We start from the raw sequence: 24,720 nt of genomic DNA on the forward strand, positions 1-24,720 counted from the left end.
TTCCACTCACTTAAGACCTTGAAGCTTGAAATACTTTAGTTTCCTCCCACTCTCCTCTACAAAACCCTTGTTTGGTTTTCCATTTTAAGCTTGGTTGCCTTGGATTATAGAGATTCAATTCTCTATTGAGGTATGGGGTGTTATAATTTATTTTTCTAAGTGATTAAATTGTTTTTGTAGTGATATCCAAGTTGTATGCTTGACTTGTGTTGAAATAAGAAACAAATGATTAGTTGTAGCTTGTATATAACTCACTTTGGACTTGATATATGGCACGGCCAAGACTTGATCTTTGTTGTATCTTAATTTGGCATGATTTAAATGAGCTTTTAAGTTTAGGGGATTAATTGATTTAAGTTGATTTAAATTCTAATTATTTGTACTATGCTTGTATCTCATTTTTGACTTGACATATGGCATGGCCATGAATTACTTTTTGTCATATATTAAATTGGAATCATTTGGACAACTCTTGAAATCTAGAGAAATTGCTTAGTTGTTCAACTTAATTTCTATCATGTTGATCTAATGATTTAGTCATGTAATCCATGGAACTTATTATGTTTTATCACATATCATGACATGTTGCTTTACTTGTTGATTTTGGAAACTTGGGATATCATAAAAAACATGACTCGGCTAGGACTTGGTTCTAGTATGGGAGATAGAGAGCTCCCTACACTATAGTGCGCACTAGGGGAAGGTACCCATGGGTTAATAGCCCTAAAGTGATCTTAAGAGTACGGTTTTAGTCCGAGTAATATCCAAGTATCCACTTTAGTTTGATTTCACTCTTTAATTATCAAACTTGATAACCTTGTGATATTGCATCTCATTGTGCTATGTTAAAAGTTCCAATGTCATTTTTAATAGCTTGGACTAAATCTTAATGAATTGTAAACCTTGTAATAAATTGAACTTATGCATACTCATTCCCTACGAGTAAACTTGTTTACTCACCCCGAAGTTACTGGGTGTTTTTCAAGGAAAGAAGCATCATTGTGGGATGCACAACACTCTTAGACTTGCTAGAATTCTTGGAGTATTTTTGGTGACATTGAATATGCACTTGTTAGCATATCATGATCCTTTTGGTGTAATGTATAAAAACTTGAAATTATTGTCTAAGCTATGTAATGTGCACTTAAGTGCACCTTTTGTTACGCTTAGAATGTGTTTGTAATGAGGCCTTAGAGCCATCTTCTGCTTATTTACTCTTATGGATTAAATTGTACCATAAGTATGTTTCTCACACTTGCAAATGATCATTCATGTTTATTTATGTTGTGGGGACTGTAATTCATTTTTAGGTGTTAATGGAATCATTTTAGAACAATTAGAATGCATGTTTGGGGTTAAAAATTGACATGTATTAGATAGTAGCATCTGCTGCATTTTGTTTTGCCTTGTTCCCAGGAGCAAGCCAGCTCAATTGCCAAAGGAGCCGACTCATTTCCCAAAAGAGTCGACTTAGTTCACCTGGACATCATTTTCATCATTTTGCTTGCTCTCGGCGTAACCCAGCCGACTCAGTTCATAACTCAGCCGACTAAGTTGATCTCGGCCTAAAAGAGCCAACTTAGTTGCCAACTGAGCCGACTAAGTTTGGCTGCAGCGATGACCTGTTTTCAAATGGTCCTAACTTGCTCATCCAAGGTCCAAATTAGGTCATTCTTGAGCCTAAACTCAAGATCTTGAAGTTAGTTTTCCAATGGTACCAACCACTCTCTGAAATTCAAAACGTAGTGAGAGTTATGGTAGTTTTAATGGAATAGGTTCCCGGTATCGCTTAGTCGTAGGACGCCGCATTGTTCTATCTTCATATCTTTATCATCCGGACTTCGAATCAAATGATTCTTGAGTCTAACTTCATTCATTTTTCATTGTATTTCCAATGGTATGATTGGTAGTACCCACTTCCATTTTGGAAAAGACCGTATTGCCCCTAGGCTCATTCTTGTCTGTTTTGAAACGTCGCTTCCGTAATTGTTTTCTTTGGGTTCTGTGACCTCGTTGATGGTCACATTGGTGTCTTATAGACATGTAGTATCTCTAGAGACCATTATTTTATCTCTTGCATCGGCATTTTGTTTCAATATTGGATTTACGTACTGGTCACCACTGATGCACCGGGTTGGTTATGTGACGGCCCAAGTTTTTCAACCCGGTGCGTCAGTGATGAACCAAAAGTGATCCGATAACGAATACGAATTGCGGAAGCTAAAGGTAAAACAAGGTCTCAAGAGATAGGAGTCACTCCTAAGACACAAATGTGACCCTCCATGAGGTCACGGAACTTAAAGAGGACAAAAACGGAAACAAAGGTCAAAAAGGACAAAATTCATCATCCAAGGGGCAAAAAGGTCAATTCACTATTAAAAGGAGAATCTTGACTCTAAACAAGTCAAAAAAAGGTTAATACAACCTAATATAATCATTTTGAAACATTCCAAGAGGTTCCATAGACTTTGACTAAGAATCTCACAAAATGCCCCGTCCCGATTGAAGTGAAAACTGACACTGCTTCACTAAAACATATATAACTCCCATTGTGTTTGGAATTTGAGAATGGGATTGGCACCATTGGAAATCTGACTCAAAATCCTTGAGTTTAGGCTCAAGAATCACCCCATTTGGATTAGAAACGAGGAAGTTATGACCCGTTGAAGTCGGATGATCAGTGCTGAAACTCAACAGAGGCAAGGCTTGGGTTCAAGCTATTTCGGTCGACCGAAATGGACTTTCGGATGACCAAAATGAAGTGCTGAGACCTGAAATCATGAAAAAAAGGTTCCAATTGCTTCAGTAGACCGAAATAAAGGTTCGGTCGACCGAAATGACCCTTGAACAGTGTTTTTGGCTACTGAAATGTGATGTTACTGTGCAAACACCAAACCATTTGACATCGGTCGACCGAAATGGAGTTTCGGTCGACCGAAACACCTCAAAAACTTGCTGCTGAACCTGATATGAGCCTAAGGTGTTAAGGTACTACCTCAACTTTGAATCCCATGATACTTGAATTCAAAATAGATGTGTAAAACTGATTTCTCAATGAAAAATGGATATGTGAACATGCTAACATCTTTGCTAAGGATATTTGAGTACAAAATAATGGCCCATGGCCTCATACACATCATTTACAAGATTTTGATCTCTCAAAGCTTAAACTTTGATTAAAAGACATTTGAAGCAAAACTTTGATACAAAAAGTGTCTAGATACAAAAATAGTTATGCTTGGCTCTTGGCCTCATTACATACATGCTTCTAATGTCAAGAGTGATTAGTTAAGCATCTTTACACATCAAAGAGGTTACATAATCTTCAAAAGTGCCATACATACATGGTATACAAACTATGATAACAAAAGACAAGTCATGCTAAACACTTGCATGCTAATATACAAAAATGCTTCAAATAGCTCAAAAGCTTCTAAGGATGATGAGCATCCATGAACATAGTCTCTTTACCTGAAAAACAATCCAAACCACTAGGGTGAATAATCAAGTTACTCGTAGGAGAAACATATGCGTATACCCTAAAGTTTCAATATCATTGCAAGATCAATATAGACGAATACAAGGGAGCATTCCACTTAACGTCTATGTTCAAGGTGTGCTAAGGGATCATCTTAAGCTAACTTGAATGATTCTTTAGCAATACAATTCAATATCAATGTACTTAACCACATCAATTCGCCAATAACAAGAATTTTAAGCTACAATTAAGCATTGGTTGTCAACTTGAAATTTAATGCGAAAACAAGTAATGGAAAACTTGGACATCACGTCTCGGACTTAACCGAGATCAATATGGTCATTCCGGGCATTAACCAGCTGAGAAGACCACCCTAGTGCGCACTATCTCTATTGGGGAGAACTCATACCTCCCGCACTAAAGCTAAACTTTAGCCATGTCACATGTAACAATGTCCCAAGAGATTCCAAAATATATATCAAGTTCAAAACTTATATATATATAATAAGGCATACAAACCACCTTCCATGCATAAGTATTTTGAAACCATACAAACTATGTCTTAGGGTTCCAAATCTAGAATGGCATGCCAAATGACAAATTCACATCATGATATTATGCACAATACAATATCACAAATTTATCAATTTAAGTCATGCCTCAATAATAAGCTCTATATACTAATTATCAACATCATAGCAATAAGCTCCTAAATAATTACAATTAGTAATTCACAAGGGCATAGAATTATTGTAACAACAAATATAGCAATTCATATCAATAGAGATTGCATACAACATCAATAATTCTACAAGTGTCCCACATCACTAACACATGTGAAATTTCTAGAATTTAGCATGCTACCAAATTATATAATCCTCCTACACATGGTTTACACATATCATACATGCTTAAATCAATAAACCCTAAGTCAAGAAGTGAGGGTTTCCTATAATATGCAAAACTATCATATTAAAAGCATGTACACAATATATATTAAACCACAAGGACTATAAAACACTTATAATATAAATATACTATCTCCCCTACCTCAATAGAGAATTGAATCTCTATAATCCATGCAACCAAGCTCTAAATGTAAAATAAGTTTAGGGTTATTGAAGAGGAGAGTGAGAGGAATCTTTTCTCTCCCAAGGTTTTTACTCTATGGTGAAAGGAAGTGAGCCAAATTGAAGGGAGAAGCTATGGACTAAGCTTTCCTCCAATGGTGGATTTGCTAGGGTTCATGAGAGATAATGAAATGAAGAAGGTAAAGTGTGAAATGGTGAGTGGAAGGGCTAGAAATCTTCCACTCACTATGTGCTCTTGCACTACCTCTCTCACACACACAATGCAAGACTAAACCTTGATCCTACACTTGTCACTAATCCAATGCCTCTTCCATGACTTAATCTTAGACCCACACTTGTCAACAATCAATGGTTACATGTGAACCAATCTAAGGCCAACAAATGGATGAATCTCCACCCACCAAATGTCAAGAAGTCATGGTGCCAAGTCTCTTCACCTAAATGCCAACAAATGGCTCCATGAGAGTGTGACACTTGTTACACTTTCCAAAAATTGCAAAATGGTCCTTTTTCAAAATATCTTCCAAAATAAATTGCAAAAAGGTCCCCAAAATGAAAAATAATTATTTTACATAATTACACTAAAACCCCAAAAGTTATAAATAATTACACTAAAGTATGCATTCATGCCCTTTACAAGAAAAGTACTAATCTAGCATGCTTTTCAAGAAAAGTAAAAATACCAATGTCATGGAAATCAAATATCATGAATGCATGCCAAATCGGAATCAAATCTGAGCACAAGAAGTGAGGTTATACAACGAAAAATGAAAAATGACTAAAATACGAAATAAGGAAAAGACAAAATAGGAAAAAGACAAAAAAAAGAAAATCGCCGAAAATGGAAAAGGAGGAAAGAGGCCGGGTCATTACAACCTACCCTCCTTAAAAGGATTTCGTCCCCGAAATCGAGTCGTACCTGAAAGAGAGAACTAATGGGGATACCGAGAGCGAACCTTCTATTCGAGCTCCCAGGTAGCCTCCTCAACGTCGTGATGTCTCTACAAGACCTTAACCAATGGAATGGTCTTGGTCCGCAAAACCTGCTCCCGCAAATTAAGAATCTGGACTGGACCTTCCTCGTAGGTCACGTCCTCATCGACAACAACATCTGTCCATCGTAAAACATGCGATGGATCCGGTTCGTACTTCCTCAACATAGATACATGAAAGACGTCGTGAACCCTATCCAGGTCTGGCGGTAATGCCAAACGATAAGCAACTTCACCGACACGCTCCAAAATCTGAAATGGTCCAATGAACCTAGGAGATAACTTGCCTGCCTGTCTAAATCTCAGAAGTCCCTTCCGTGGAGAAATCTTGAGAAAGACGTGGTCCCCTACCTTAAAAGACAAGGATCTCCTCCTCTTATCAGCATAACTTTTCTGTCCGCTCTGAGCTATAGCCAACCGCTGTCGAATAAACTTAATTTTTTCTGTAGTCTCAAAGACAATATCAGGATCTAAGGCGACTGTATCACCTACCTCGGTCCAATAAATTGGAGATCTGCAAGGTCTGCCATACAATGCCTCAAAAGGTGCCATGCCAATACTGGTCTGGTAACTGTTGTTGTAGGCAAACTCAACCAAGGGTAAGTAGTCTTCCCAACTACCCCCAAAATCTAAAATTCAAGCCCGTAACATATCCTCCAATATCTGAATGGTACGCTCTGACTCACAATCAGTCTGAGGATGGAATGCCGTGCTGAAATGAAGCCCCGTGTCAAGAGCTTCATGAAAACTCTACCAAAAGTGAGATGTGAACTTGGGATCCCTATCCAAAACAATAGATACTGGAACCCCATGAAGCCTGACAATCTGCCCCACATACAGTCCACTAAGTCTCTCTGCGTCATCTATCACTGCCATAGGCAAAAAGTGAGCCGTCTTAGTCAATCTATCAATAATGACCTAAACGGCATCATTCCCTGCCTTGGATCTCGGGAGTCCCATCACGAAATCCATAGTGATGTGCTCCCATTTATACTCTACCACTGGTAGTGGTTGCAACAAACCTGCCGGTCTCTGATGCTCTGCCTTCACTTGTTGACAAGTAAGACATTTAGCCACGAACTGAGAAACATCCCGTTTCATACCTTTCCACCAAAATTATCTCCGCAAATTGTGATACATCTTCGTACCGCCAGGATGAACTGCGAGCCGAGAATGGTGAAAATCCCTATGAACAATGTCACGACAAGACAAGGGAACAAACATCCTCCCTCTGTACCTGAGACCACTGTTTGAATGCAAGGTCCAACCCTCTACATTCCTGCCGCCTGAAATCTGATCGTCGATGGACTTTATCTCCCCATCTTCTTGCTGTGCCTCAATAACTCTACTAACAAGAGCTGGTTGAGCCACAAGGCTAAACAAAATAGCTGTTGAAACATCCTCATACAACTGCAAACCAAGATCTGCAAGCTCTTCTAGCATCTTCTATCTGTGAATGGAAATGCTAGCAAGAGTACCCCGTGACTTCCTACTCAATGCATCAGCCACAACGTTGGCCTTCCCTGGATGATACTGCAACACAAAGTCATAGTCCTCCATGAACTCAACCCATCTGCGCTGTCTCAAATTCAAATCCTTCTGAGAGAAGAGATATTTGAGACTCTTGTGATCGGAGAAAACTTCGAACTTCTCCCTATACAAATAGTGTCTCCACCCCTTAAGGGCAAAGATAACTGCTACCAACTCCAAATCATGTGTCAGATCGTTCAACTCGTGAGTCTTCAACTGTCGAGACCTATAAGCTACCACCCATTCAGTCTGCATCAGAACACAACCCAAACCTTCTCGCGAAGCATCACAATAGACCACGTAACCCAAACCACGTTCAGGTATGATCAAAACTGGAGCTGATGTCAACCTGACCTTCAACTCCTGAAAAGCAAACTTACAAGCCTTATTCCATATGAACTTGACTCCCTTGCGAGTAAGTCGAGTCATAGGTGTCGCTAAACGAGAGGAATCCCTAACAAATCTCCTGTAATAGCCGGCTAGGCCAAGAAAGCTCCGAATCTCAAACACTATCTTCGGATGCTCCCAATCCATCACACACTCAATCTTCGACGGATCCACTGCAATACCACCCCCTGGCACAACGTGTCCAAGGAACTTCACCTCTGGTAGCCAAAATTCGCATTTCTCGAACTTGGCATACAATTGGTTATCCATAAGGATCTGTAAAACTGCTCTCAGATGATACTTATGCTCCTCTCTTGAAGCTGAGCACATGAGAATGTCATCAACGAACACCACCACAAATTTGTCAAGATAGTTACTGAATACACGGTTCATCAAATCCATAAAAGCTGTTGGAGCATTGGTCAAACCAAATGGCATCACCAGAAACTCATAATGGTTATACCGTGTACGAAAAGCGGTCTTGGATATATCCTCATCCTTAACCCTCAACTGATAGTAACCTGATCTCAAATCAATCTTCGAAAAGCATGTCACTCCCTTCAACTGATCAAACAAGTCATCAATCCTAGGCAAAGGATATCTATTCTTGATCGCAGTTTGATTCAACTTGCGATAATCGATGCAAAGTCTCAAAGACCCATCCTTCTTCTTCATAAAAAGAACGGGTACTCCCCATGGTAAAGCACTAGGACGAATAAAGCCATGAGCTTTCAAATCATCCAACTGACTTTTCAGCTTATCAAGCTCTGTCGGTGCCATATGGTACGATGCCATAGAGATGGGCGCTGTACCGGGAATGACATCGATGGCAAAAACAACTTCCCTTAAAGGTGGTAACTCTGTCAGTTCCTCTGGAAAGACATCAACAAAATCCTCAACAATTGTCGGAAAAACAAGGCCCAAACTACTATCCTCGTCAACTAGCCAAGTAGGATCTGTGGCGACTCTAGTCACCAATGCTAAAAACCATAGCCGGGTGGGAATCACTCCGATCTCCCACAAAATGGAAACAATCTCTCTTGGGAGTGCAAATGGTCACCCTCCCGCGGAAGCAATCGATCGTAGCCTGAAAGAATGACAACCAATCCATCCCAAGAATGACGTTAAAACCTGTCATGTGGAGAATAATAAAATCAAACTCCAAGGTCCGCCCAGCTATCTCAATAGCACAACCTCGACAAACACGATCCAAAGACACTGGACCCCCTACTGGTGTGTCAACACAGAGAAAACTATCCCGAAGTGTGACCTCCAGACCCAATGAATGTGCAAATGATGCAGAAATGAAAGAATGTGATACACCCGTGTCAACAAAAACTCGTGCCCAAGAACTGAAAACTGGAAAGATACCTCAAACTGAAGAGGTGCCTGCGGAAGCATCCATCTGTGGAAGAGCATAGGCTCGTCCCTGAGTCCCTGTGCCCTGCTGTGAACTGCCATGATAGCCTGATTGATGAGTAGAAACAGTAGGTTTAGAACCCCTGGTTGGATAAGTGCCAACCGGCGCTACTGACTGTGGTGCCTGAGGAACTCTGAAATCAGACTGAACCCCTACAGACTGTGCTGGTACCATCTGTGAATCTGTGCCACTATGTGGCTTATTCAACAATCTTGGACAATCCTTCTTGAAATGACCTGGTTTCTTGCAATAGAAGCAAGCTCCCTGCCCTGTCTTCGTAGAAACTGAAGTCTGACTGGCCTGTGGATGCAGCTGTGGGTAGCGAAGCTTAATGTGCCCCGGCTGTTGACAATGGTAACAAACCATGCCCTGAGCTGATCCCGTAGATACAGGGACTATGGGTGCAGAACGGTTCTGCTGTGATGCCCCATGTGAGTGAGTATTGTTCCCTGCCTTGGCCTTTTTCCACTGACTCCCAGAAGATGATGGATTATCCCCGTGAGGCTACTTGTGTGAACCCCTAATCCGTAACTGATCCCATTCCTCTACTTTAGCTAGCATAGCCCTCTGGACCACCTCTCTGTAGGTCCTCAAATCTAGAATGGAGACCCGTGGCCTGATGTCAAGATGTAGTCCATCCTGAAACTTCATTGCCCTGGCCTCGTCTATCACTACCATATCTTCGCCATATCGAGAGAGAGAAGTAAATCGTGTCTTATACTCAATGACACTTATAGTGCCCTGATAAAGACCTGCAAACTATATCCCCATCTCCCACCTCATAGCCCTAAGAAAGAAGCGCTTGAAAAACAGATCTCTGAACTCATTCCAAGTCATTAACTCAACATCGTGGACATTGGTCATAGACCTCCACCAGATATCTGCATCCCCCATGAACAAAGAAGCAGTCAAGGAAATCCTCAACCTGTCCGTGGGTACCGCCATACTGTCTAACTTGCGAACCATAAGGTCCAACCAAGTTTCTGAGACTAACGGATCTGAACTCCCTGCAAATGGATCAATTTTGAGCCTCTGTAGTCGCATGAAGTACTCCAGTACCTTATTGACTATCGGTGCCGGTGCCGGTGCTGGAATCTGTACCCCTGCCACCTGCCTGTGTATCAACTCCTGTAGAGATTCAGCAATCCCTTGATTGATTCCCTGAGCCACTCACTCCTCATAAGTCGGTGCCCGCGGCGGATTAACATCCACTCCACGAACTAGAACCCTAGGCCTCCCCGGACCCCGTGTGAACTCGTTGTCAGCCATTTGCTCCTCAGTGCCCCGACGCGAAGACTCTCCACGTGTGACAACCATGATGCTAAACACACAAAAGAAATGAGGTCAACAATAACTCAAGTTATTATGACCAAGTGCAATTCACACTATGAATGCACAAGACATGAAACAAGACGAGATATGCAACATACCGTCATGCCTAAGCAATTAACAAAGCTCTTAAAAAAATTAAGCACTTAAGCAGATAAGCATACATGTCAAACAAATGTGCTCTTACCCACATAGGCATATAAGCATAAAGACATGTCATACTACTAAGCATGTTATCACGAAACACCTAAACATGTTATAAAGTCAAAACATGTTATCAAAAACATGTGAATGCATCAAAGTACATCAATAAAAGCATGATATGCACCCAAAACCCGTCGTCCTAAGGTGTTCTGTAATACCCCTAATTTTAAAAGGATAGTCTCGGCATTTATTTATTATTTTTATTGTATTTTTGCATAATTATTTGGTTTAATTATTTTATTTAATTGATTACCTATGTGACATGTATTTAATTGGTATTTATTTATTTGTTTAATTGCATTTTATTTTATTTAATTGATTATTTGCTTGCTAGAATGTTTGAATTAATTGTGATTTTATTTAGTTGTTATTTTAATTGGTTTTGGTTTTGGTTTTGTTTAAATTGATTAATTTGATTATTTAATAGGAATTATTTGTTTAAGTGTTTTAATTAGTTAATTGACTTAATTGTCTTATTTAAATGTTAATTTTTTGTTAAATTGCTTGATTATTTGAGTTAACTGTTTTAATTATTTATTTGGCTTTAATTTCATTAAATTGTGTTATTTGATTAATTACCTGATAGAATTGTTATTAATTAATTGTTTTCATTTTTGAATTTATTTACTTATCGTAAGTTAGGTTTAAAATATACATGGGTAGCCGACGTTGATTATAACCTAGGTACCTATGGGCTGAGTTATATCTTTATGGACTTAGGGTTATCAGGATTCACCTATAAACATAAGCAATACGGTGGTTTAGGGTTTTAGAAAACTAAATCAAATTCTGTAAAAATAGAGAGACCTTGAGATACAAAGAGCAAATGAATCTTTTGTGAGACAAAATACAGAGAGAACCTTAAAAGATTAAAGGAAGGATTCAAGGAGGAGTTCGGGACTGAATTAGGAGCAACAAAGGTAGTTTAGCATAACCGACGTTGCCGGAGTTGATAGAGACGACAGTTAGAGATTTTAATCTAAAGTCTTAAAGGCAAGTCTCTGTTTTTCTCTATCCCTTTAATCTGTGTTCTGTGCATGCTTAGGAAGACTCCAGGGATTAAACTAAGTTTTAATTACATCTTTTAAACATGTTTAATCAGAATATTGAAGCATTGAATAAATCCAGTTTCAATTGTTTTAACAGTTCAGTGTTGAATCTTGTTATCGTTGCTTTAAAAGTTGATGTTTAATTAAATTCTAAGTTGTATAATTCTACCTTGTGATCAATCTGGGATGAGGATGGAACCTTAATACATGTAATATAACTGTATTCTATGTCTGGAAACCACCGGGGTCGGAGAAGACAAGCAATACAGGGGAAACGGCTCTTAAGGGTGTGAGAGACGGCTCTCAAAAGGAGGGAGCCGCCTCCCACAAAGCTAGAGCCGGCTCTCTAGGGTTGAGAGCCAGCTCTCAACAGCCTAGAGCCGGATCCCAAGGGTGGGGAGATGGTTCCCCTTGAATGGAGAAGGCTCTCCAAGTTTCAGAGCCTTCTCTCTCTTTTGTTTTTGCGCGTACTGAGTTTTAATGGACTGTTTGGCTGAGACTGAGTTTCTGAAACTATTTCAAGGCTACTAAATGATGTAATACACTGCTTTAGACTTATATATGAATTGAGAAGCAAGCTTATATCCAAGAATTTGGGATGGAATTAGCCTAGGTTTCAAAATAAACCTGTATGGGGTAAGGTTTGACATAAATTGGTAATTACTCATTGTTTTAGTAAGTTGGTTTCTCTGCATGTCTTGGAATTATAAATCATGTTTTGCAGCTGTGTTATAAGCATACTGTTATTTAATTATATACATGCTTAGTGGGGATTAACTGATGATTAAATCTGTTATAAATTGTATCTATTATGACACTGTTCGGAGGAGTTAAGTGTATAGTTTTAGTTTGCCATATTAATGGACGGTAATTGGGATTCAAATTCTTATATTGGATGCATAAATTTGTTATATATATGTTAAATTGTATTTGTGCTTGTTCTGGGAATGGTTGATGACTATTCAATACTGTATTATCAACCATATTAACTGGAGGATGGTATGTACTGGTATGGGACGGTGACATACTAGATATGGACTAGATTAAATACTAAGTCCTATCTAACATGGATTAAGGTATGGATTAATCATATAGGTTAAGTCCATTACCTACTTGTGTCATATCAATTGAGAATTGAATGACCTACTTTGGTTTCAGGATGAATTGGTTATACATATATCAGACCACTACACAGATGGATGGTATTTTGTATTAGGAGGAGTACGGACTTTATATATATATTATATGGTGCCGTGGTTTGAGCTTGAGTCTTATAACCATGGTTAGGGCGCATATATCGCCTAGGATGGATAACTGGACATAGGTGTTGTTCCCTAGTAGGTCTAGGTACTCATGCCCACCTTAGGGTGCGTATTCGCATGTTACCTTCTATTCAGGCTGAGACAGACCTACTGGACTAGCGAGCGTCCTATAGTGTGTACTATATACTTATATGGACTACTCTAGATATTGTTGAGTCGGATGTATCTGCGTATCGGATTACTGTTTGGATTGTAGTAGATCAGGACTTGCATGTGGGCCTGACCCACTTCTTTATTTTTCAGGTGTTCGTCAGTCCCAGGGTTAGAGCTTGGACGTGCAGAGCGGATACAGATATTCATTCCTCCGACTATGTAGGAATCTCCTTTATGTTAGCTTTGGTTTTTATTTCTATTATTTTCAGTTTCAGTTTGAGAATCTTTAATAAGGGGTCCAATGGATGGATTCCCAAGTTATAAACCTATGGAGTTTAGGTTTAACGGATTTTAAATAATTATATTATTTTAAGGATTTTTAATTAGCATTCTTTCAGCTTATTATTTTTAATTCTTATTTTATCTTGTATTCTGTGTTCGATTACATATTAATTGTTTGACATCCCTCGGGTTTGGGCCTGGGCCTGATCAACCCCTATCTCGGATCCGAGGGGTATCACATGTTCAAACCTAAGAGCTCTGATACCACTTGTGACGGCCCAAGTTTTTCAACTCGGTGCGTCAGTGATGAACCGAAAGTGATCCGATAATGAATACGAATTGCAGAAGCTAAAGGTAAACCAACATCTCAAGAGATAGGAGTCACTCCTAAGACACAAATGTGACCCTCCATGAGGTCACGGAACTTAAAGTGGACAAAAATGGAAACAAAGGTCAAAAAGGACAAAATTCATCATCCAAGAGGCAAAAAGGTCAATTCACTATTAAAAGGAGAATCTTGACTCTAAACAAGTCAAAAAAGGTTAATACAACCCAATATAATCATTTTGAAACATTCTAAGAGGTTCCATAGACTTTGGCTAAGAATCCCACAAAATGCCCCGTCCCGGTTGAAGTGAAAACTGACACTGCTTCACCAAAACAGATATAACTTCCACTGTGTTTGGAATTTGAGAATGGGATTGGCACCATTGGAAATTTGACTCAAAATCCTTGAGTTTAGGCTCAAGAATCACCCCAATTGGATTACAAACGAGGAAGTTATGACCCGTTGAAGTCGGATGATCAGTGCTGAAACTCAACAGAGGCAAGGCTTGGGTTCAAGCTATTTTGGTAGACCGAAATGGACTTTCAGATGACCAAAATGAAAGTGCTGAGACCTGAAATCATGAAGAAAAGGTTCCAATTGCTTCGGTAGACCGAAATAAAGGTTCGGTCGACCGAAATGACCCTTGAACAGTGTTTTTGGCTACTGGAATGTGATGTTACTGTGCAAACACCAATCCATTTGACATCGGTCGACCGAAATGGAGTTTTGATTGATCGAAACACCTCAAAAACCTGCTGCTAAACTTGCTATGAGCCTAAGGTGTTAAGGTACTACCTCAACTTTGAATCCCATGATACTTGTATTCAAAATGGATGTGTAAAACTGATTTCTGAATGAAAAATGGATATGTGAACATGCTAACATCTTTGCTACGGATATTTGAGTACAAAATAATGGCCCATGGCCTCATACACATCATTTACAAGATTTTGACCTCTCGAACCTCAAACTTTGATTAAAAGACATTTGAAGCAAAACTTTGATACAAAAAGTGTCTAGATACAAAAATAGTTATGCTTGGCCCTTGGCCTCATTACATACATGCTTCTAATGTCAAAGAGTGATTAGTTAAGCATCTTTACACATCAAAGAGGTTACATAATCTTCGAAAGTGCCATACATACATGGTATACAAAATATGATAACAAAAGACAAGTCATGCTAAACACTTGTATGCTAATATACAAAAATACTTCAAATAGCTCAAAAGCTTCTAAGAATGATGAGCATCCATGAACATAGTCTCTTTACCTGAAAAACAACCCAAACCACTAGGATGAGAAATCAAGTTACTCGTAGGAGACGCATATGCGTATACCCTAAAGTTTCAATATCATTGCAAGATCAATATAGACGAATACAAGGGAACATTCCATTTAACGTCTATGTTCAAAGTGTGCTAAGGGATCATCTTAAGCTAACTTGAATGATTCTTTAGCAATACAATTCAATATCAATGTACTTAACAACATCAATTCGCTAATAACAAGAATTTCAATCTACAATTAAGTATTGGTTGTAAACTTGAAATTTAATGCGAAAATAAGTAATGGAAGACTTGGACATCACGTCTCGGACTTAACCAAGATTAATACGGTTATTCCGGGCATTAACCCATTGGGAAGATCACCCTAGTGCGCACTATCTCTATTGGGGAGAACTCATACCTCCTGCTCTAAAGCCAAACTTTAGCCATGTCACACGTAACAATGTCCCAAGAGATTCCAAAATATATATCAAGTTCAAAACTTATATATATATATATAATAAGGCATACAAACCACCTTCCATGCACAAGTATTTTGAAACCATACAAACCATGTCTTAGGATTCCAAATCTAGAATGGCATGCCAAATGACAAATTCACATCATGATATTATGCACAATACAATATCACAAATTTATCAATTCAAGTCATGTCTCAATAACAAGCTCTATATACTACTTGTCAACATCATTTCAATAAGCTCCTAAATAATTACAATTAGTAATTCACAAGGGCATAGAATTATTGTAACAACAAATATAACAATTCATATCAATAGAGATTGCATACAACATCAATAATTCTACAAGTGTCCCACATCACTAACACGTGAAATTTCTAGAATTTAGCATGCTACCAAATTATATAATCCTCCTACACGTGGTTTACACATATCGTACATGCTTAAATCAATAAACCCTAAGTCAAGAAATGAGGGTTTCCTATAATATGCAATACTATCATATTAAAAGCATGTACACAATATATATTAAACTACAAGGACTATAAAACACTTAGAATATAAACATACTACCACCCCTACCTCAATAGAGAATTGAATCTCTATAATCCAAGCAACCAAGCTCTAAATATAAAATAAGTTTAGGGTTATTGAAGAGGAGAGTGAGAGGAATCTTTTCTCTCCCAAGGTTTTTACTCTAAGGTGAAAGTAAGTGAGCCAAATTGAAGGGAGAAGCTATGAACTAAGCTTTTCTCCAATAGTGGATTTGCTAGGGTTCATGAGAGATAATGAAATGAAGAAGGTAAAGTGTGAAATGGTGAGTGGAAGGGCTAGAAATCCTCCACTCACTATGTGCTCTTGCACTACCTCACACACACACACAATGCAAGACTAAACCTTGATCCTACACTTGTCACTAATCTAATGCCTCTTCCATGACTTAATCCTAGACCCATACTTGTCAACAATCAATGGTTACATGTGCACCAATCTAAGGCCAACACATGGATGAATCTCCACCCACCAAATGTCAAGAAGTCATGGTGCCAAGTCTCTTCACCTAAATGCTAACAAATGGCTCCATGAGAGTGTGACACTTGTCACACTTTTCAAAAATTACAAAATGATCATTTTTCAAAATATCTTCCAAAATAAATTGCAAAAAGGTTCCCAAAACGAAAAATAATTATTTTACATAATTACACTAAAACCCCGGAAGTTATAAATAATTACACTAAAGTATGCATTCATGCCCTTTATAAGAAAAGTACTAATCTAGCATGCTTTTCAAGAAAAGTAAAAATACCAATGTCATGGAAATCATATATCATGAATGCATGCCAAATCAGAATCAAATCCGAGCACAACAAGTGAGGTTATGCAAGGAAAAATGAAAAACGACTAAAAGACGAAATAAGGAAAAGATAAAATTGGAAAAAAATGAAAAAAAAAAATCGCCGAAAATGGAAAAGGAGGAAAAAGACCGGGTCATTACAGGTTAAAACTCGGGTCATTACAATTTATGAGTTTTTATGCAAAATTCATGCATTGGAGTTTGATTCAAGCTTCACTTTTGGTTTAGCATGTTATGAATGCATAATTGTGACTTTGATATGTTTTAAAACTTGTTTCAAGACATATGGAATGCATGTATAGCTTTAGGGTTGGGCAAAACACCTTCCCCACACTTTGCAGCAGTAGATTTTGCTACTATCTATTGCATCGGTCGGCTGACAAGAGCTATCAGCCGACTGATAGCTCTTAGAAACCAATTCCAGTGAGTTTGCAACCTGGATAGGGTATTTTGGCCGGCTGATCCTTGCTATCAGCCGGCTGATGATGGAGTTTCGGCCAGCTGATCCTTGCCGTTAGCCTGCTGATCCTCCCTGAAGCTTGAATTCTTTTCAGTTTTTTGGACAGCTTTCTTGTTCCAACTTCAGAGGATCATATCTCCTTCATTTCTAAACCAAATTGGGTGATTCTTGAGCCTAACTTTAAGAGCTTGAATTTAGATTTCTAATGGTACCAACCACACACAAAAACTCCAACCGTAGTGAGAGTTGTGATAGTTTTAGTGAGATAGGGTTGTGATATCTCTTAATCGGAGAATGCCGTTTTATTTTATCTTCATATCTTTTCCGTCCAGACTGCGAATCAGGCGATTCTTGAGTCTAACTTCATTAATTTTTTGTTGTCTTTCCAATGGTATGCACGGTAGCACCCATTCTAGGATAAAATGACCATTTTACCCTTGGACCATTTTTTGTAGGGTTTTAAAACTTTCGTTTCTTTCTTGCTTTCGTTGAGTCTCAGGACTCCATAGGAAGCCACTTTTATGTCTTAGGGATGATGTACATCTCTAGAGGCCATGTCTCTATTTAGCTTCCGCATTTTGGATTTGTTACGGGTCATCACAGGACACACTGGGTTTGAAAAATCTAGGGTTGTCACATTTTCTAACGTAAATTCGATCGATCGAAGTGAATTTCGATCAACCGAGAGCATGTTCGTTCAATCAATTGAGAACATGTTCGTTCGATCAGTAGAAAAGAATTTTGATCGATCGAAAAGTCCTGAGCAGAAAAAATGTTAAAATTTTTTGAACATTTTCTAAGGTAGAAATCTTTTTTCTTATGCCTAACATGCGTGAAATAATCAATGAAGCTCGATGAAACATATCTAGACACTACAAGAAGTGAAAAATAAAAAGAAATAGGAGAGGATTAGAGTTGAAAACTCTACGAATGCTAGTGTTTAGCGTCTCTAGTAAGACGTTGGTTCGACTCACTAGTTGAACGTATCAAAAATTGGATATGAAACATCCTCATTGACCCTCTTTTCAATTTTCTCATTTAATGCCTTATTTACAACAATGAAATTATCCTCCAAAAGAATGACTTGAAAAGAAATGAAAGAGATCATTTCGTTCCTTTCATCCACGGTCTTAAAAATAAAATCAATGATGAGCAGCCTTGCACTTGGTAATGCAAAATTTTTTAAAGACTCATTTGGAATATCAAGAACACCTTCTCTTCATCCTTCTTCTCTTCCTCAAAAATTACTATCTCCTCACCTTCCAAATTAGCTAAGGAGTCTATTAGAATGTTTATTTCATTTTTTGAGCTTTTAAGGTCAAAACCACAATTTTTATATATTTTAAAAAGGCATGTCTCAAGAGAATCTTTGGAGATAATAGAAGGAAGGCCCTCTTCAACAAGTTCCTCCTCCTTTTCTCCTACCTCTATAGTGGTTACCGTCTCCTCACTCTCTAGAGTAGTAATGGCCGGGATAAAATCGTGATCAAAACAAGGAAAGTCCTCATTAATCATGTTATGCTCTATTGGATTAGCCACCAACTCACTTGCCACTTCCTCCTCTGTACAAGATAGAGTGCTAGGCATTAACTCACTTGTTTCATCCTCTTCTTCCTCATCTATATAAATTAAAGTTCTTGCCATTTGTTTATTTACCTATTCCTCTTCCTCTTGACGAGAAGAATACTTGCAATATGCTCAACTTGAGCTTCTAACTTGGCTAAAGTTTTAGAATGATAATTAATAAGTTGAGTTTGTGAAATATGCACATCAAGTAAAACTAACACTTGTTGCCCAAGTATAGACTCTAGAGGGGGGGAGGGGGGTGAATAGAGTCTTTGGCAAACAATGGCCAATTTTCGGATTTGCAAATTCTACTAAACCCTTCTAACAATTATGCTATAATCAAGATATAAACATAAGAAATTAATAGCATAAATATAAAAGGAGATAAGGGAAGAGAGATTGCAAACATTCACACGGCAATTTTAGCGAGGTTCGGAAACTCCTACTCCTCGGCTCAAAACCCTTCTTGAGACTTCCTAATCCACTAGTGCACCTCCTTACGGGTGGAGAACAAACATTTACATGAAGCAACTCCTTGCTTCAAAGTGCTAAGAGAAACACCTTCTCCTAGTGTTCCTTAGACCACACTATCCCTTACAAATTTGAAGCCAACTAGCTTCTTCTTCCTTTCCTAAGAGAACACCTCCTCTTAGGCTTTACAACAGATTTGAATATCAGATTTTTAGTACAAGATAATCTCTCACAGATTTGTAGTACAAGGTTTGAGCTCATTCTAGAGTATATATATGAATACAATGAAGCTCAATACTCTTCTAATGATATGGGATGTATGATTATAAGAACAAAAGCTCTTTCATGCTATATGATGATTCTATATGGTAGCAACATTAAATCCCGAAGTACCCAGCTCTATTTATAGAGTTTTAATGAGCTAATTCAAAAATATAGCTGTTGTGCACGGGGTTCAAGGCAAAATAACCGTTCAAATTCGAATCTGGGCAGGTTCGGTCGACCGAACTGAAACACCATTGTGTTTCGGTCTTCCAAAATGACCTGAGGCTGCCTTTAAACACCATTGTATTTCGGTAGGCCGAAATGATTCAGCTTTTGTTTCGGTCGACCGAAATAGCTTCCTCCTTTGATCAAAACTCTCTGTTAGAATCGGTAGTCCAATTCATATTACCTCTCCATTTCGGTCTGCCGAAATGAAACTGCTACTTCATGAGTTATGTTCTAAGTTAACAGATGAGACAGATTTACACAGGACATCTGCACAGACCTTATTTTCATTAAGTAAATGTCTTTTACAGTATTTATATGTCCATTTACTCTAAGTTTACAATGTAAATAAGGAAGTACCTCCCATTTGGATTCAATAAAAAATACTAGAAAATTGAAATCCAACTAAATCAAAATGTAGAAATTCAGTTTTAGTACAAATTTGGATTTTCGACAGTTTTGGTAAAAATGAATCCGTATGTAGACCAATGTAGACTTGGTTAAAAATTATGATAAAATCAGTTTAGGCTAGTTTAAGTATAAAGAGTTATTACTGGAAAAAATTATTTTGAAACAATCATTATTTCAAAAATCCATTTTTCACACTTAGCCAAAAACACAGTTTTTCATGACGCGTAATTTGGGGTCCTAATGTCCGTTACCAACTCATAGTAATGGAGACTTCTCATGCCTTAATTGTTGACCAATATGAATTATATGATTGATGTGCATAGTCTTAGCATTTCTAGCACAAGTGATGAGTTCTTTCAAAGCTTATGCAAGCTTGAACTAACTCACTCTTTAACAATGACTTCATGTGCAATTATATAAGAACGAAGTGCATAGTCTATTGCTAATATATATAGGAACATATGAATGATGATATGATATGCATAGTCCTATAGAGATGAGCTTCAAATGGATTCATAAATACTTTGACATTAAATCCTAAACACTCACCATCCTATCTACCTATTTCTTCACACTTTGTCCATGATCGTGTAGGCTTTTAGGTAGACTTGCTTTCTTCCTTTCTTTGAGTTGCTTTCTTACTCGTTGTAGTCTAAGCTATCTTTGGATGTACTTTGTATTTGGTTCCTTACAACTTCATGTTTCTTTTGTCTCCTTTGCTTTCCATGGATGTGATTTTGAATAATGGAATACTTGGAATGATCTTTCGTGCTTCATTGAGGTCATCCTTTGAATGTGAATAATCTATAACACTCAATGTAAACATTAATCCTTAAACACCATTAATGGTTTGTTATCATCAAAACCTCTGGATTGTCCTTGGATGAAATCCTTAAGGTTAACAACACTTTTTCTTGAAACTCGGGTGAATAAGTTAATGGAGGTGGTTCTTCATAAAATGGTGGGGGAGGGTAATAGTTATAAGAAGGATTAAAAGAGTGATCAAGTCCATAATAAAATAATGCATGTTGAACATTGGACTCAATCTCATAAGGATTAAAATATAATGAAGGGGCATAAGGTGAAGGGATGTAATTTCCCCCCAAACTTGGATCAAACAATGGCTCCATCCATATTCAAAATCCAAATGCAAGAAAAAATTTTGGCCTCCACACGGGCCGATGCTTGGACTTAAAATAAAGCAATGAAATTAGCCTCAACAAGGGCTACCGTAAGCATGTAAAGAAGTGAAACAATTAAACTACGAGATTTTCAAGAAATGCTCACAACGGTCTTTAAGCAACTTCAAATTCCAATACTAGCTTTAAGCTTCAATGATTGCTTTAAGATCCAATATTGCCTTCCTTGTAGTCAAGTACCTAATTAAACAAATACTATCAAGAATGAGAAATGAATATATAATGGAAAATAAAATAAAAATAGAAGCAATAAAATGAACACTATTGTCTAGTCTAATTCTAACAAAACCGTTAATCCCTGGTAACGGCACTAAAATTATGATGCGACTCGAGCGTGTGCACAAAATAATGCACAATACTTTGAGTTTGAAAATTAGTGTCAAGTGGGAATCGTACTTTAAATTTATAAACCGCTTAACACCTATACTATGTAGTATGAGTGAGAAGGGATCGTCCCAAGGGATTGTACGTGTTGCAATTTAATTTCGACTCTAATGTATCAATTGATTACAAAGGAAGGTTGGGTTGTTTAATTACTCTAGAAAACAATTAATTAAAATGCAATTAAAATAAACTAAATTGAGTTAGGGATTTAAGAGATGAAAAGTGAGGTCTTGGGGTACATTAGAATTGCCACCAAGTTCATTCACCAAACCATACACTTCAATTAATTTGGGGAAAACATTCTTGTGAACAAAATGCGACTACCAATTGCAATATTAAGCATGGACCATCAAATTCAAAAATGAATTGTCTACCTAACCAATAAATAAACTAAGTATAGCACAACCCATCAATTATAAGCATGGCCCATCAAACTAGTCACAATTATAGCACACATCAATCTAGAGAATCATGGAATTTGCAATAATAAGCCATGGAATATCTAATCAAGTAAAGATTGTCTACCTACCTACAAGCATGAATTCAATTGTAGAACAACCCATCAAGTATAAGTATAATCCATCAAATTAATTGACAAACCTTTCTGATAAAAACTTTGCATATCCATCACTAGATTCTCAATCAACCTTACATAGACATGTAGTTAATATAGAAAAACTAGTGTAGAGATCAATTCCCAAATAATCACATATAAGACAACATGTAATCACATAGAGAATCAATAGAAATAATTAATCCATAGAAATCAAAAGAGAACCCAAGATTCATTAAATTCACAAGGCTAAAATACTAATCACAAGATATTATTCCCCAAAAAGTATGAAAGAGATAGATGTTTAGATTACAAACTTGGGGCTTGGATGGAGAAGTCTAGCCAATCATGGAGGAGGTGGATGTGATATTGGAACCCTCAAGTTGAATTCTAGAGAGAGAGAGTGTGTAAATCTTGAGATGTGTTCTTGGTGCCTCCACTCTTCTATTTTCTTCTAACCTTAATCTCTAACTTTTTTAGAGAGAGAAACTAACTATTACAATGTAAAAATAAAATAAAATTAAAGACAAAAGATAGATTACAAAATAGTTCAATTCCCTTTAAATACAAAGCCCTTGGATTAGTGAACAAGTCAAAGATTTAAGCCCTTAAAATATCTAATCCCGTAGCTATGTGGTAGGTAGAGTTTAGGCGCACGGGAATTACACAGCACACTGCCAGCAGTCACTTCGAATGATCGAAGGGAACCTTAATCGATTACACACTTACTTCAATTGATCAAAGCTAACGTGTCATGAAAATATCTTCTTGGCCTTATCCGAATTGCTGAGCTGGAACGCCTTGATTTTGATCGATTGTAGCCTCCTTCGATCGATCGGGATTTCCTTCGATTGATCGAAGCTTCATTGGTGCAATTTTTTTACTTCTTTTCAGATTTGTTTCTTAACTTAAAATATGAGCTAAATGGCTTTTCTTGGCCTGTTTGAGCCTTATTGACCTAAAATAGGTAAAAACACAAATAAGTATTAAAACATGAAAGTAAGATAGATGAATAGACTAAAATACCCTAACTTAAGTGCTAAAATGCGTCACATTTGAGCACTCATCAAATTCAAATTTTGCTTTATCCACTTCAATGCCTCTTGTGGAGATAATATGGCCTCGGATAATGCCTTCACAAACCATGAAATGGCTCTTTTCCCAACTTAGGCTGAGATTTGTCTCCTTGTATCTTTGAAGTACACGAGAGAGATTATGGAGACAACTTTGGAATGAGGATCCAAAGATAGAAAATCATCCATAAATACCTGCAGAAAATTTTCCGCCATGTCCAGAAGAATAGACATCATACACTGTTGAAAAGTAGCCGATGCATTGCATAACCTAAAGGGCATGCGTTTATATACAAAGGTGCCGAAAGGACATGTGAAGGTGGTTTTCTCTTGATCTTGGGGATTAACTATCAAGGTAACAATAAAAGCTTTGGCCGGCTAGCCGTTCTAGGATTTGATCAATGAATGTAAGTGGAAAATGATCTTTCCTAGCGGCAGATTTCAACTTCCAGTAGTCAATGCACACACACCACTCGGTGATGGTGCATTGTGGCACGAGTTCTCTCGTTGAATTTTCGACAATAGTGAGTTTGAATTTCTTTGGAACCATTTGTGTAGGGCTAACCCACTTGCTATCTGAGATAGGACAAATGATTCCCGCATCTAATAGCTTAATGACTTCCTTGAGCACCACCTCCTTCATGTTTGGGTTTAACCGGCGCTGCTCTTCGCTGGAAGTTTTAGCGTTGTCCTCTAAATGAATACAGTGCATACAAATAGAGGGGTCAATCCCTTTTAAGTCAGACACTGCCCAACCAATAGCTTTTTTATGCTCTTATAGCACTGTTAAGAGGCTGTTTTCTTAGTTTTATGTGAGGTCCGATGCTGTGACGACCCTGGTTTTTAGGCCAGCGTGTCTTGTGATGAACCGTAAGGATGATCCGATAACGGATTTGAATGCGGAAGCGAAAACAGAAAACAAGACCCTAAGAAGTCAAAGTGACCTTCCATGAGGTCGTGGAACTCAACAAGAACTGATGTGGAAGCAAAAGATCGAAAATATGACAAATAAGCCCCTAAGGGCAAAATAGTCATTTTTGAAAACTGTAGATTCAGGTGCCACCGAGCACACCGCTGGAAGGACAACGAAAAACTAATCAAGATGGACTCAACAATCGCATGATTCGGAGTCCGGACGAAGGAGAAACGGCATGACGAAGAAAAACAAACACTTAAGGCAAAAAGGGTAAACTGGTAATTATCTAGGAAGAACTGGATATAACTGAGCACACCGTTGGAAAGACAGCGAAAAATTAGTCAAGTTAAAAAAAAAATTCACTTAAATCGGAGTCCGGACGAAGGAGAAAAGCCCAAAAGAAGAAATGACGTCGCGGCGGCCCAACGAGGGGCCATGACAGCCCCATGCGCACGCCCATGCGCGCGCCCATGCATGCCGCGCACGCGCTGGGTGCACTGTGGCTGGCAGCAGCCCATAAAGCTGCTGTGTGGTGTTTTTTTCAGAAAAATCCAGAACAGAGGCTGAATTTGGAGGCCTAGATGAATTTT

This window comes from Cornus florida, unplaced genomic scaffold (assembly GCF_030987335.1).
Source record: "Cornus florida cultivar Cherokee Brave unplaced genomic scaffold, ASM3098733v1 CherokeeBrave_3.0.0_Hap2_Chr10, whole genome shotgun sequence".
In the NCBI taxonomy this organism is placed as follows: Eukaryota; Viridiplantae; Streptophyta; class Magnoliopsida; order Cornales; family Cornaceae; genus Cornus; species Cornus florida.